General features: G+C 38.0%; 1 pseudogene; it reads left to right on the forward strand.

The window, feature by feature from the left end:
• Positions 1 to 5,544: 5,544 nt before the first annotated feature.
• Positions 5,545 to 12,741, forward strand: LOC129538548 (3-ketoacyl-CoA thiolase, mitochondrial pseudogene; annotated as a pseudogene).
• The last annotated feature ends 3,572 nt before the right edge of the window (positions 12,742 to 16,313 follow it).

The following is a 16,313-nucleotide window of genomic DNA, read 5'->3' on the forward strand; positions in this document are numbered from 1 at the left end:
CAGCCATAAAATTAAAAGACGCTTACACCTTGGAAGGAAAGTTATGACCCACCTAGATAGTATATTAAAAAGCAGAGACATTACTTTGCCAACCAAGGACGGCCTAGTCAAGGTTATGATTTTTCCCGTGGTAACGTATGGATGTGAGAGTTGGACTGTGAAGACAGTTGAGCACCGAAGAATTGATGCTTTTGAACTGTGGTGCTGGAGAAGACTCTTGAGAGGCCCTTGGACTGCAAGGAAATCCAACCAGTCCACTCTAAAGGAGATCAGTCCTGGGTGTTCACTGGAAGGACTGATGCTAAAGGTGAAACTGCAATACTTTGGCCACCTCATGCGACAAGTTGACTCACTGGAAAATACTCTCATGCTGGGAAGGATTGGTGGTGGGATTAGAAGGAGATGACAGAGAATGAGGTGGCTGGATGGCATCACCGACTTGATGGACATGAGTTTGAGTGAACTCCAGGAGTTGGTGATGAACAGGGAGCCCTGGCGTGCTGTGATTCATGGGGTCGCAGAGTTGCACATGACTGAGCGACTGAACTGAACTGAACTGAACGCTAAGCAAAATACTAAAACAAAAATGTTAATATTAGACAAAAAGACAAAATACATTAGCTGGGATAAAAAGGATGATTTTATACTGATAGAACATCCATTCTTCATTTTGACATAGCCGTCCTAATTGTTTCTACACCAAATTAAAGAAATTTAGAATACATGAAACAAAAACTGATAGAACCACAGGAAGAAATAGACCCATTCACAACTTTCATCAGAGGTGTCAACATTCCTCTGTTTCTATTTTTATTCCAAGTGCATCAAGTTTTTAAAATTATTGATATTTCATGGGTAAAAAAAATTATGTTAGAAATTATCCGTTATACATAATATATATAAAATTTGTAGATTATATAAAGTATCTATAATTTCTTTATTGTTTTTTTCTGCCAAATTTGGAAAATATTAAAATCTAGACATATCATTGTAGTTAATTAATTTTAACAAATTCTATTAAACTCATTCTAAATTACCTGAAGTTAATACACCTGAAACACCGCTTTTATTACTTATGAAGGGCTAAGGTAAGAGTAGGTCTTGGTGAAAAATCCAAATTAGACTGTTAACAGATCTCCACAGAACAATGGTGTCAGGCTAGGAAAAATATCCCTTTACCAAAAAACAAATCTGCTTCTGTAGGGAAGAGAATGAAATTTGTGTTTTCTGTGAGTAGGTAGTCTCCACAGGCATACAGAGTTGAGTGAGCTTGCCTGTTCTGTTGTCAGATTTGCGTGTCAAAAAAGCCACAACATCTTTCCTGAAACAGAACTAAGAAAAGGGCCAGAATGAGTTTGGAAGTGCTGCACTAATCAGCTTTATCAGCATGAAAAAAACATCCAGTAAGTGTGACGTTCAGTTCAGTTCAGTTCAGTCGCTCAGTCGTGTCCGACTCTCCGCGACCCCATGAATCACAGCACGCCAGGCCTCCCTGTCCATCACCAACTCCCGGAGTACACTCAAACTCATGTCCACAGAGTCGGTGATGCCATCCAGCCATCTCATTCTCCGTCGTCCCCTTCTCCTCCCGCCCCCAACCTTTCCCAGCATCAGAGTCTTTTCCAGTGAGTCAACTCGTCTCATGAGGTGGCCAAAGTATTGGAGTTTCAGCTTTAGCATCAGTCCCTCCAATGAACATCCAGGATTGATCTCCTTTAGAATGGACTGGTTGGATCTCCTTGCAGTATAAGGGACTCTCAAGAGTCTTCTCCAACACCACAGTTCAAAAGCATCGATTCTTCGGCGATCAGCTTTCTTCACAGTCCAACTCTCACATCCATACATGACCACGGGAAAAACCATTGCCTTGACTAGACGGACCTTGGTCGGCAAAGTAATGTCTCTGCTTTTTCTGTTTAAATGGATTTTCTAAAATGTTTACCGTTAAAATGTTCTTGGAAGTTGGAATGCTTTTCTATTATCAAAATATTTTAAAATATGATAATTAGTATTAGGAGTTAGGTAAATAACCCAGATCAGATTGGCATATTCAATTTTTGTTTATACCATAAAATATTCCTCAAAATTTTCTGAATATATCTAATTCAAGTAAACTGCTAGAAACACCATCTAAAAATACAGATGTCAATCACAGATGTTTTATTTTTCCATAAAATATTCAGAAAAAAGGTACACACTTTGAGTCAGTAAAATGTCTTTCAAGCAAATATCTGCTGGGAGTTTTTGTAATAGACTTTCTGTAAATAGAGAATGTTTTGGAAAGTACTCATTTTAGTATATTAATCAGTAAAGTGTCTGTGGCATTTTGACGAGATTTAATTTGGAGTGTAATGTGCATAATATCAGAAAGATTCCCCCAGACACCCAGAAAAATGTAGCAAATCAAATTTCCCTTTTAACTAAATGTATTGGAAAATAGTGGGGCAACAATATATAACCTCCTTTGAAACCTGAGATGAATATTTACAAAAATAAAAGGGAAACATGAGGAAAACCATTGTGAAGGAAGAAGCATATTAGCATGACCATTCTATGAAAAATTGAACAAAAGACAAAACATAGGTTGCAAAGATTCACATGAAATCCTGGAGGATTGTCTTTTGCATACTCTAAGTCATGGCCAGCAGCAGCAGCTAAGTCGCTTCAGTCGTGTCCGACTCTGTGTGACCCCATAGATGGCAGCCCACCAGGCTCCCCTGTCCCTGGGATTCTCAAGGCAAGAACACTGGAGCAGGTTGCCATTTCCTTCTCTTTTGCCCTTTAATCATTGTCTTGTCTGTATTCCATAATGGAGCAGTGGCTGTTCTTTGAAACACTCAATCCGCCAAAATAATTAAATGCTTTGTTTTTCCTGTGTTACCATCAGTTTTCAAAGATGATATTCAACAATGTTAAGAGTCAAATTAAGACAAAAAATGCATGTCAGTGTTGTTGAAAATAATTAGAATGGAAAAAGATAGATGTGGAAATGAACCAAATGTTCAAAACTGATAAGGCTAAATGGGAAACACAATCAAAATCATAGAGAAGAGAAAAGATCAATGAGCTCTCTTAATATGTGAGGCATAAAAAAGGTTGCTGGTGAATTATTTAAGGATAAAGTTGAGAAAGATAAAACATGCCAAACCTGATATACAGGGAACATAATCACTGAATTTTTACTTAATTGAGAAAAACAATTATGTGATTAACTTTTCTTTTTGCCAAAAGACTATAATATACCAAATACTTACACACATGACTCAGTGGTAAATATATCAGCCAAACAGAAAACACAGATTCAATCCCTGAGTTGGGAAGATCCCTTGGAGAAGGAAATGGCAACCCATTCCGGTATTCTTGCCTGGAAAATCTCATGGACAGAGGAGTCTGGCAAGCCACAGTCCATGGGGTCGCAAGTTCAGTTCAGTTCAGTTCAGTTCAGTCGCTCAGTCGTGTCCGACTCTCCGCGACCCCATGAATCACAGCACGCCAGGCCTCCCTGTCCATCACCAACTCCCGGAGTACACTCAAACTCATGTCCACAGAGTCGGTGATGCCATCCAGCCATCTCATTCTCCGTCGTCCCCTTCTCCTCCCGCCCCCAACCTTTCCCAGCATCAGAGTCTTTTCCAGTGAGTCAACTCGTCGCATGAGGTGGCCAAAGTATTGCAGTTTCAGCTTTAGCATCAGTCCCTCCAATGAACATCCAGGATTGATCTCCTTTAGAATGGACTGGTTGGATCTCCTTGCAGTATAAGGGACTCTCAAGAGTCTTCTCCAACACCACAGTTCAAAAGCATCGATTCTTCGGCGATCAGCCTTCTTCACAGTCCAACTCTCACAACCATACATGACCACGGGAAAAACCATTGCCTTGACTAGACGGACCTTGGTTGGCAAAGTAATGTCTCTGCTTTTTAATATACTATCAAGGTTGGTCATAACTTTCCTTCCAAGGAGCAAGCGTCTTTTAATTTCATGGCTGCAATCAGCATCTGCAGTGATTTTGGAGCCCAAAAAAACAAAGTCTGACACTGTTTCCACTGTTTTTCCATCTATTTCCCATGAAGTGATGGGACCAGATGCCATGATCTTTGTTTTCTGAATGTTGAGCTTCAAACCAACCTTTTCACTCTCCTCTTTCACTTTCATCAAGAGGCTTTTGAGTTCCTCTTCACTTTCTGCCATAAGGGTAGTGTCATCTGCATATCTGAGGTTATTGATATTTCTCCCAGCAATCTTGACTCCAGCTTGTGCTTCTTCCAGCCCAGCGTTCCTCATGATGTACTCTGCATATAAGTTAAATAAGCAAGGTGACAATATACAACCTTGACGTACACCTTTTCCTATTTGGAACCAGTCTGTTGTTCCATGTCCAGTTCTAACTGTTGCTTCCTGACCTGCATACAGGTTTCTCAAGAGGCAGGTCAGGTGGTCTGGGATTCCCATCTCTTTCAGAATGTTCCACAGTTTATTGTGATCCACACAGTCAAAGGCTTTGGCATAGTCAATGAAGCAGAAATAGATGTTTTTCTGAAACTCTCTTGCTTTCTCCATGATCCAGCGGATGTTGGCAATTTGATCTCTGGTGCCTCTGCCTTTTCTAAAACCTGCTTGAACATCTGGGAGTTCACGGTTTACATATTGCTGAAGCCTGGCTTGGAGAATTTTGAGCATGACTTTGCTAGCGTGTGAGATGAGGGCAATTGTGCGGTAGTTTGAGCATTCTTTGGCATTGCCTTTCTTTGGGATTGGAATGAAGACTGACCTCTTCCAGTCCTGTGGCCACTGCTGAGTTTTCCAAATCTGCTGGCATATTGAGTGCAGCACTTGTCGGACACAATTTAGCAACTAAACCATCACCACTAGTATTTAGAAATCAGGATCTGGGTCTGAGTTTGTAATTGTTACTTGACTGACATTGCTTCTAGCACCTCTGAGAAGATAAAACCAGGAAGTAAGTTCTCACAAACTGTTTATCTTCTTCAGCAAATCCAATTATAAACTGGATTTTTTTTTGGTCACTCTTCCATATCAACCACATTTTCTTGGGCACCTTTTACTTTATTTCTGTCCTTTTATGAATACTACTCTTTTTCTTAAGACCCTTTAAAAGCTTTCATTGCTATTTTTTCTTCCTTGACATGTTGTCTTCATTTCTGATATAGGTAAGATAAAGCCGAACCTGAATAACCAGGTATATTTGCAAAGGTTTAGAACATGAAGAAATTACATGATTTCTTCATGAACGATAGGGGATGGATTTAAACCCATGCATAATGACCCAGTTAATCATTTTCTCTGCTTAAAGAAAAGCATTTCAAAATTTAGTCATACTATGGGTTGAATAACAGGAAGATGTTGGACTCCTAAATCCCAGTGCCTTGTTTAGAAGTAGAATCCTTGTAGATGTTCAAGTTAAGATGGGTTTAGTAGGGTGAGCTCTAATCCTGTATGATTGTATCCTAGAAAGAAGGGGGAGATTTGGCCAATTTATATTAAGAAGAAGGATTTTAATGACGTAATGTAAATGCTTGTCTAATGGGAAAAACTTGGCAAGCCGAGGGTTTAGAGAGAAGTGCACACCTCAGTTATTTTGAAGGTAAGTTTTTCTAAATTTATTTTAAAATTTAATTTGGTTTAATTAAAGGAAAGTTCTCTCTTGGCTCTGTGTACATACAGGTGGGAATCAAGGAAGGTTGTTTATTCTTTGGTTCTACATATAAAATTTTCATCCTAAGGTTATTTCTGTATTTTAAAGATGAACATTAAAAGTGGAAACAGTACAGAAGTACTGTATAAAAGGGGAATAAAATGTTCTTTAATTCTTGGGGAATTGCTTTCCTATTATTTTCTTTTTTCTGGTTTTAATAAAATATAACATCTTTGACTTCCAGGATTTAAATCAAAGTTTTTTATGTTGAAAGTAAATATTTTCTTAAATTCACCTATAAAAACTAACCTTTTTAAATTTATTGAGATCTCAGAAATCTTAGAGTGCCAATGAATTTGGCAAAAATCTACCAAGGAATGGGTTCTGAAAAGATGTAATATATTTATTCCCTAAAATGCCTCCTAATATCATTCTTAGTTACTTTACTTTGATGAAAATAAGGCTTAGAGAGATGTAATATTTTCATAACAAAATTAACCTAGAGATATTAAACCATGTTAGACCCCATGATTCCATGTCTTTCATCCCTTTACTCAAGATTAAGCTCTTTTTTTCTTCTTAGTTACTTGCCAAATATCTATTATTACACTGATTTGCAGCTCAAATTTCATTTCATTTTTATGCTTTTCTGGTTACTTCTTCTCCCACCTTCCCATTGCAGAGCTCAGTACTCAGTCTGAGTTCTTATTCTATTTCTGCCTATACCTTACTGGCGGTGTTCAGGTCAGAACTATCTGCAAATATATATTTTTCCTTTGAAAAATACGTTATTTTAGGGTAAGAAATTTCATTCTGGTTTTCTTTTTATTTTTAAGATGTGTCACAGTGACCTGTGATAGTCTACAGAGGGATGTTTACTAACTGAATTAATAAAGTCATATTTTGTTGCATATTAGCCAAAGGTCACAAGTCATTTTAGATACCTCACTCATGAGCTTTTCATCCCTCACAGTTAGATCATTTGTATGTCTTGGATTTCCCACAACAGTCCTATTTTATTTTTTTATTAAAATATAGTCGATATATAATATTACTTAAGTTACAGATATAAACATAGTGATTCACAATTTTAAAGGCCGGCTCAACGGACATGAGTTTGAGTGAACTCCGGGAGTTGGTGATAGACAGGGAGGCCTGGCGTGCTGTGATTCATGGGGTTGCAAAGAGTCGGACATGACTGAGCTACTGAGCTGAATTGAACTGATACCTTATTTATAGTTATTATAAAATATTGGCTTTTCCTCATGTTATACAATATATCCTTATAGCTTATTTTATATATACTTTCTACCTCTTAATCCACTGTCTCTATCTTTCCCCTCCCTGCTTCCCTCACCCCACTGAAAATCACTATTTTCTTCTCTGTATCTGTGAGTCTGTTTCTTTCTTGTTATATTCACTAGTTGGTTTCACTTTTTTAAAATCCATATATAAGTGATGTCATACAGTATTTGGACCCTCTGAGTCCATTCATGTTATTACAAATGGCCAAATTTCATTTTTTATGGCTGAGTAGTATGTCATTGTATACGTATATATGACATCTTCCTTATCCATTTATCTGCTTCTGTATCTTGATGATGGTAAATAATGCTGCTGTGAACATTGGGGTGAATGTATCTTTTCAAATTAGTGTTTTTGTATTTTCAGATATATACCCATAAGTAGAATTGCTAGATCATATGGTAGTTCTCTTGGTGTTATGAGAAACTGCCATACTGTTTTCCACAGTGGCTGCACCAGTTTACATTCCTACCCAACAGTGTACAAAGGTTCCCTTTCCTTCACATCTTTTCCACCATGTGTTATTTGTGGTCTTTTTGATGATTGCTATTCTGACAGGTGTGGGGTGATATCTTATTGTGGTTTTAACTTTCATTTATTTGATAAGTAACAATGTGAAGCAACTTTTATGTGCCTGCTGGTCATCTGTATGTCTTTGAAAAAGTGTCAATTAGGATTTCTGCCCATTTGTTAATCAAGTCGACTGCATTTTTTTGATGCTGACTTGTATGAGTTGTTCATATATTTTGAGTATCAAGCCATTTTTGGTCTCATCATTGGCAAATATTTTATCCCGTTCAGTCGGTTGTCTTTTCTGTTTGCTGATGGTTTCTTTTACAGGACAGTCTTGGTTTATACTTATTATTTTGGCATCCTGTCTGCCTTGGGTTTTTTTTCTTTTCACATTTATCATTTTTAAATGAATTGTTATTATTAATAATTACTTTAAGGTAAGCTGGATAGATTGGATGGGCTTTCAGTTTGTATTTCTGCTTTAAGCTATGGTTTCATCCAGTTTGAGTCATCATCTTATAGTGTGAGATATATGACCGTGAATTGTGTCCTCATGTTAGCCAGTTATTACATCTGAAAGATGAGCAGCAATTACTCATTTCTCTCTTTCCATCTTCTTATCAATGAAACAATGAACACTTCCGTTTGAAAACAACATGCTGATAAAATCTTGTGTGCTGTAAGGGAGGTAATTTGGGAGAGCTAACTTTCTCTGAAATGAGGGGAGTGGAAAGTGCTGCTTCTTCTGGCTACTTAGTTTACAAGTATGGTGCCATCAGCAGAGCTGTGGTTTTTGAAGCAAGTGCTTGATCTTTGAAAAGTCCATGGACAGGAGTGACCTCTGATTAATTGATGTAGTAGCTTAAACAATATTCTAGGTCTTGATTTCTCTCTGATCTTAACTTTGTTTCCAGTGAGTAGGAACAATTACCCTCAGACTCTCTTTATGGTAGCAAGAAGGCAATAGCTCCTAAATTTCTAGTTCAGGAGAAAAAAGAACTAGGCCTTATAAATCTTCCAAATTTTCTGACAGTCATTCAACAGATAGGCTCTGGACATAGACTCTGGACATTCATCATTCAATATGTTGTTTGATTCCACTTATGCATGCTACTCTTCTGAAAGAACCCAGGGGCAAATTCCCATGGAGACTTTAAAACTGAACTCAAATAATATCTAGAAGGAGAATGGATATAAAGTAGCAAATAAAAGTATCTGTGACTCTGAGACCCTGGAATGTACTATATACTCTAGATGTTCTATAATTATGTTTTACTCTTTTCTCCGATAGGTAAGGCCAATTGTATAGGTATGCTCCCCAAAATCTGCCTACAAAATCACTTTTAATCTTTCTGAAAACAGGTCAAATTTTCAAAACAGCTTAATTCAAGATCTAAAATCAGGCTTATTCTATTCACCAGATTTAACAACCAGCTTCCCATAATACCTTCACAGTTTCCAGATATTATTTTTCATTTAAAATAACAGTGCACTGTAGTGCCCATTTGGGGGAAAAAACAAATATTGTGGCTTTTCTACACACTCTTTGAACTTTCTTTTAAAAAATTTGGCATATTTTATCATCTATTAAATAAATATCTCATACTGAGATGAGACTCTGTTAAAAGATTAAAAGTGAAGTGAAAGTATTGCTCAATCATGTCCAGCTCTTTGTGACCCTGTGGACTGTAGCCTGCCAGGCTCCTCTGACTGTTGAATTCTCCAGGAAAGCATACTGGAGAGGGTAACCATTCCCTTCTTCTGGAATTTCCCCTACCCAATGATCGAATTCATGTCTCCTGTATCTCCTGCATTGATAGGCAGATTCTTTACCATCTGAGCCACCAGGGAAGCCTGTTAAAAGATTAAGTAGGGGTAATTAGTTGGAAAAGAGGGAAAGAATAATATGAAACTATAAAGTAATATCTTATTTTACCCAAGAATGCCAAACACTGAATTTAAAAAGCTGGAAAAATATATTATTATCTATAGTGTTTTTGCTCTTCTGGAGGGAGATTCAGCTGAGAATGATAACCTCAGGAGGATGGTCTATTGACCCCTAAGTCAAGTCCTGACTTCAAGTTAGAGAAAAAAGTTTAGAATAAACAAAGTTTGCCAGGCAACAATGGGAGAATGCTACTAGTTTTCCTTCCATGGCTTCCTTTTTATGTACTTTTTAAAATCTTTGGAGAAACATTTTACAGTTCTGCTCCCTGTAAAAGTGATGTTTGAATGAATTCTACAAAAGTTGCAAAGCTGGTAACTCATAAAATATTCCTGAGGTTGGCAAGTTTCACAAGATGAAAGGTTCACACAGCTCTAACAAGTAACTAAAAAGGAGACTGGGGTAGTGTGCTCCAACCCAGCAGTTTAAAGTCCCAGGCTGGATACTGGGACTGCAGATTGAATCTTTATCGTGATGCCAAGAAGATAAATAGCATACCCAACATGCATATCCATCGTTGGTCTGTTTAAACATAATTGACCTTACTACAAAATAATTGAAATATGGATTAAAACATCCCTGTTTTTTCTCCTGTTTTTCTCAAAAGAAGAAAATTCTACAATGAAAAGGATTTTCACATTTATATTTAGCTCATTTTTATTTAGCTTCAAAAACAAGTCTCTAGTTTCTGCCAGGGCTTGTAACCAAGGAGAATGATTACCACATGCAGGTGTCACTGATTGGTTGAAATCGAAAGCTGCACAGATTGGCTTGGAGGCCTGAACTGATCTCTCTATCCTCTAATCTCCATTTGCTTCTGCCAAATGCCATTAGAAAGCAGTCAGATCCGTTTTGACTGACAGCATAGCTAACAAGTATGATTGGTGTTTGTGGGGAAAATATATACATACATATATATACCTTATATACATATAAATTAGATGACTAGTAAAAGACTAGTTATAAACATATTTTACCCACTTTCAGTGGGCCTGATGTTGAGAATTCTGCTTTCTATTCTTAATTTACCAAACTACTTTGCAGTAGTATCTGAGGTAAGGAAATATATAAACAAATCACAGCAACCACAGTAACCCTCCTATCTAATGGATAGACATTAAGATTTATGATATCCGTTCCGTTCCGTTCAGTCGCTCAGTCGTGTCCGACTCTTTGCGACCCCGTGGACTGTAGCCTACCAGGCTTCTCCATCCACGGGATTCTCCAGGCAAGAATACTGGAGTGGGTTACCATTTCCTTCTCCAGGGGATCTTCCCGACCCAGGGATCGAACCCAGGTCTCCCGCATTGGAGGCAGACGCTTTAACCTCTGAGGGCTGTAAAATACTTTCAAATAATTATAAGCCCTTGCAGATAATATATAAAAGTTTTATTAACTAACTGGATTGTATCTTCATTTATAGAACAAATAGAAGCTCTCTTAATATGTCTTCACATAAATAATCCTTGAGATTAATTGAAGGTTTCAGTTCTCTTTTAAAGATGTAATGAGTGAATAACTGTGGCTAGTAAGTGCCTCCCTCTTTTGTTCCACACCAGCTGCCCTGGTTAGTTCATCTAATAAAACCATTCTTAGATGCTGTGGACAAGGCCTTAGCATGCCTTTTATGTAAAATGTGGAACACAAATCAGTAAACTAAGTTTCAAAGGAAGGCTTTGCCCTTACATCATAAGGTGCCTGTATATGTTTTAGTTTGAAATAAAATTTTAAGATCCGTGTACACTTTTTATTTGTTTATGTTTCCTACTTTAACTAACTTTTTCAATTAACTTACCAGATAACTGTTCCAGTCAAGTAATATAAGATGGCTCTAAAACTATATAGTATAGAAATATTATGAATGCAACATCAAACATAGAACTTTTCACACATAATATAGTGATGACACTGAAAATTGTTTTATCTGAGAATATTTTAAACCTATATCTTCATTTCCTCTAATTCATAATTCTTTTAGCTTAGAAACTAAATAAAAAGAAAATTCCAAATGCAAATACTAGGAGTATAGGGGAGATTAATTTTATATTTGCCAAAGATTTTAGAGGCAGATTAAAACTTCTACCTAAACTGCCCATTGCATCAAAGGATATTATCCTCTCCAGAATTTAACAAAAATTCTACTATTAAAAATGAATTCCATTGTTTTGTAAGACTTTTTTTCACAAATGAAGACTAATCAGAGCTTCAGGTTGGTGAACAAATGAAAGTACTGGGACAGGTGTGTGCTCAGAGGGGATGGAAGCTCCATACCCACCTCCCGACCTTGTCCTGTGCTTTCTTCTCTTTGTCTGTTCTTGAGCTGTATCCTTTAAAATAGCCCAGCAAATAGTTTTTCAGATGTTGCATACTTTGCAAGGCATGTCAGTTTGATGTGGATGTCCCCAAAGAGACCTCAGCTCTCACTGCTAATAGGCTCTGTGGCTCTGGTTTCCAGTCCACTGTGTATGGATGTCAGGAAACGTGTGTAAAAACAGCTGAAGTTGTCTTGTGTGGAGGGGCAAAAAGCATGGCTCCCTACTGTGTCAGAAATGTATGTATTAGAACCGAGTTGGGATCAGATCTCAAGCTGGAAGATTCTTTGTGAGCAACATTAACAGGGCAACGTGTCCAAGTCCCCATAGGAATTGCTGCAGAGAATCTTGCTGCAAAACATAAAATAAGTAGAGAAGAATTTATCAAAGACCCTGCAGTCACAGCAGAGATGAAAAGCTGCTAATGATGCTGGCTAGTTTAATAATGAAATGTTATCAGTTTAGGTAAAGATAAGGACAGGAGCAAGTAATGAGCAGGCTTAATATCAATAAGCCTGGTGCAGTTAAATAAGCTTCCTCCAGTTTTAAGGAAGGAGAGACCATCACTGTAAGGAATGTATCAGAAATATCTGATGCTTTCATAGATAGTGAAGATGCTGTCAAAAAAGAATAACTTCGCACTGGCAAGAACTATGCTCAATTTTGTATCTAGATGTGATTTCTCTGTTGTAGATATTGGTCTTCTCCCTGCCTCCATTGGGGCACTAAAGAAAAGAAGACTGAGTCTTAAGGACATGGATTTGGTGGAAGTGAATGGAGATTTTGCTCCCCAGTACTTGGCAGTTGAAAAGAGCTTGGATTTCAACTCAAGTAAAACCAACATAAATGGAAGAGTCATTACTTGGAATCAGCCATTGGCAGGATCTGGATCAAGAATTATTGCACACACAGTTCATGAATTAAGATGTGGAGGTGGAAAATATGCAGGGGAATCAGCTTACATTGAAGGTGGCCAATGTATCACACTAGGTATTTGGAGCTCAGCCTGAAGAAACCAAGGAGCCCACAATAGCGCAAAGTTACTTTACTTGGCTTGTCATTGTTCAGTCACTCAGTTGTGTCTGACTGTTTGTGACCCCATGGACTGCAGCACACCTGGCTTCGCTGTCCTTCACTATCTCCCAGAGTGTGCTCAAACTTATGTTCATCTAGTTGATGATGCCATCCAACCATCTCATCCTCTGCTGTCCCCTTCTCCTCCTGTCTTCAATCTTTCCCAGCATCAGAGTCTTTTCCAATGAGTTGGCTCTTCACATCAAGTGGCCTAAGTATTTAAACTTTAGCTTCAGCATCAGTCTTTCCAATGAACATTCAGGGTTGATTTCCTTTAGGACTGACTGGTTTGATCTCCTTAAAGTCCAGGGAACTCTCAAGAGTCTTCTCCAACACCACAATTTAAAAGCTTCAATTCTTTGGTGCTCAGCCATCTTTATGGTTCAGCTCTCACATTCATACATGGAAAAACCATAGCTTTGATTATATGGACCCTATCGGCAAGCTGATGTCTCTGCTTCTTAATATGTTATCTAGGTTCATCATAGCTTTAAATTCCAAGAAGCAAGCATCTTTTAGTTTCATGACTTCAGAAAGTAATTTCATTTAATTATTTGACTAGTGTTCATGCCTGGAGAATCCCAGAGACGGGGGAGCCTGGTGGGCTGCCATCTATGGGGTCGCACAGAGTTGGACATGACTGAAGTGACTTAGCAGCAGCAGCAGCAGGCTACACTAAAACAAGGGAACTTCAAAGCAACTGCTAAAACTGGTTATGCCCTGCCATTGAAACAGTGAGAGTGTGATCCACGGTTGACAAGGTAAAGATATTCATCATGAGGATAAGCTAATGCCAGAAATAAATTTTCTCAAATTTGCACCAAATATGTATTTCTGAACTGAATTTTTATTATAGAAAGCCCTAAAAGGAATCACATCCTAGACAATAATCACCACGCATGCTTTAGATCATATGATTGCAAAGAAATTGAATAAATGTAATCTTAATTTCCAATGAACAAATAGATGAATGAATACATTAATATATCCTTTTATGAGGAAATCTTAAATTTTCTTAAGATTTTCTTTTTACATTTTATACTTTACAATAGAATAGTCTATTAACATTCTTTAAGAGAAACAAGTGAGAAAGAACAACTCCTGACATGCAGAATGTGACCTGATACTCTCAACCAGGCCTTGGTGTTACTCCAGGCTGGTCTGACACTCACAGCTAGGTCATTGAGTCTCCTGTTGAAAATAAACTTTTTCACAGAACCTCAAAATAAGATATGACCATTCTGTGATTTTATGAATTAAAGACAAAAAAACTGTTCCTTAAGCATTGCTGATCATAGACAGAGCACTGCCCAACCCAGAACTTCACAAATATAACCCTTCCCTAGTTAACATGAACAACTGTTCTTTCTTAAATATACAGGGTTAGACTCACTCTAGTCTATCTTTGCCAAAGATAAGATGTTTTCAGATATCCTATCATAGAATTGCTTTCAACTCCTGATAGTACAGAATCCAGTGCAATGCCCTGCTTCCTTAAACTGTCTCCAAGCAACTCAGCCAAAGCCTAAATTGTATAATTGGCTTCTTTTTAATACCCACCACAATGGTATTAATTTTACATGTCAGCTTAACTAGGCTAGGGGATGCCCAGCTAGCTGGTGAAATGTTATTTCTGGATGTGTCTGTGTAGCTGTTTCTGGAAGAGACTGGCATTTGAATTGGTGAACTGAATAAAGCAGATGACCCTCCCCAATGTGAGGGGGCATTATCCAATCTTTTGAGGGCCCTGAACAGAACAAAAAAGCAGAGGAAGAATGCATTTGTTCTCTTTCTCCTTGAGCTAGGACATCTTCTCTGGTTCTCAGTCATCAAGGCTCCCACCTTATCAGATGTTTGTACTTGGACTTATACCACTGACTCTCTGATTTTCCAGCTTATAGACGGTGGATTTCAGGGTGTCTTGGCCTCAAAAATTGCATGATCCAGTTCCTAATATAAATATCTCCCTCTTTCTCTCCCTCTCTCTCATTGTCTCTCTGGAAGTAGAGTGTCCCTATGAAAACTTGTGTAAGTTGAAATGGCCTAAAACAAATAAGTGATTGTTTTCCTAAAAGTGAAAATTCTCTTTGGATTTCTTCTGGTTCATTAAAACAGGTATTAATGTAGGTCTTTCCTAAAACAAAGAGGCATAAAACAAATGTTCAAAAGCCAAGGGATACCTTTATATATGGGCTTCCCAGGTGGCACTGGCACTTGTGGTAAAGAATCTACCTGCCAATGCAGGAGACATAAGAGATGTGTGTTTGAAACCTGGGTTAGGAAGATCCCCTGGAGGAGGGTATGGCAACCCATGCCAGTATTCTAGCCTGGAAAATCCCCATAGACAGAGGAACCTGGCAAACTACAGTCCATAGGGTTGCACAGAGTCGGACATGACTGAAGAGACTTAGCATGCATGCATGCACTTGTATATATATAGTCTTTTGGTTTTGTTTCTCTGGAGCACTCTAATACATCTTCTTACCCAGATACCTCACATTTCTCCATATGCCCTTAAATACTGCGAACAAGAATAAACCCAGGACTGTTCCTGGTGGTCTTTGGAAGTAGAGCTCTAACACAAAGAACAGAAAATAGATTGCATATGTTTAAAGACTTGAGAATGGGGGATATACTACCTAAATCCTAGAGGAATGCAACACAAGAAGATGGAGATAATAGACAACAAAGATCAAATTTCTGCTTCCAGATTTTCACATAGCCCCACACAAGAGACTATTGTGACTTATTGATTAAATTATCCAATTGAATAAAAGTATTGTGCATAGATGCAGGAAAGCTGTTTCTGTATGCTCTGTTTAAATTACAATTAAGTTTGCAGCTGGAAGTCTCCAAAACACAGTGGAAGCCTCTCAGGGATGGTTATTTGCCTTGTCCTATTTTTGAATTCTTTAGCAACATCACCTTATAGCAACAGCTGTTCAGAGTGTTGGGACTAGTATGAATTTTTCTTCTACTGCTGGCAAGTTGAAAAGCTGTAAAATATTTTCAGTTCATTTCGGGTTCAGGTATCCCTAGGAGCAATTGTCTTCATGCAATAGAAGAGAAGGTACTAAGACTGTAAAACAGAGACTGAGAAACTAAATGCAAACTGCTGTTGGTTGGAAACTCCAACTGAGACTTTATTGCCAAACACCAGACATTAGAAGATCAGTAGCTAAATTAGCCAGAGTAAACATCCTGAGGTGAAAAACCAGCGCCAGCTCATTGGACTAAGAATAAGACACACGTGGGTTGGCAGTAGGGCTGAGGAAAGACCTAAATAAGTGTGGATAAATGCAGTATCTGTTTCTGTATGGAAGGACACGATTTTATAAAAATAAATCAGAAAAATAAATTCAGCTGGAAAGATGTAGATGGGAACTTTTGAAAGGTTTATGCTCTTGAATGGGGCTACCTAGGTGGCACTAGTGGTAAAGAACTGCCTGTTGATGCAGGATACATAAAAGACATGGGTTTGATCCCTAGGTCAGGAAGATCTCCTGGA

This window comes from Moschus berezovskii, chromosome 2 (genome assembly GCF_049115385.1).
Source record: "Moschus berezovskii isolate FMDL1 chromosome 2, NW_MosBer_1.0, whole genome shotgun sequence".
NCBI classification, from domain to species: domain Eukaryota; kingdom Metazoa; phylum Chordata; class Mammalia; order Artiodactyla; family Moschidae; genus Moschus; species Moschus berezovskii.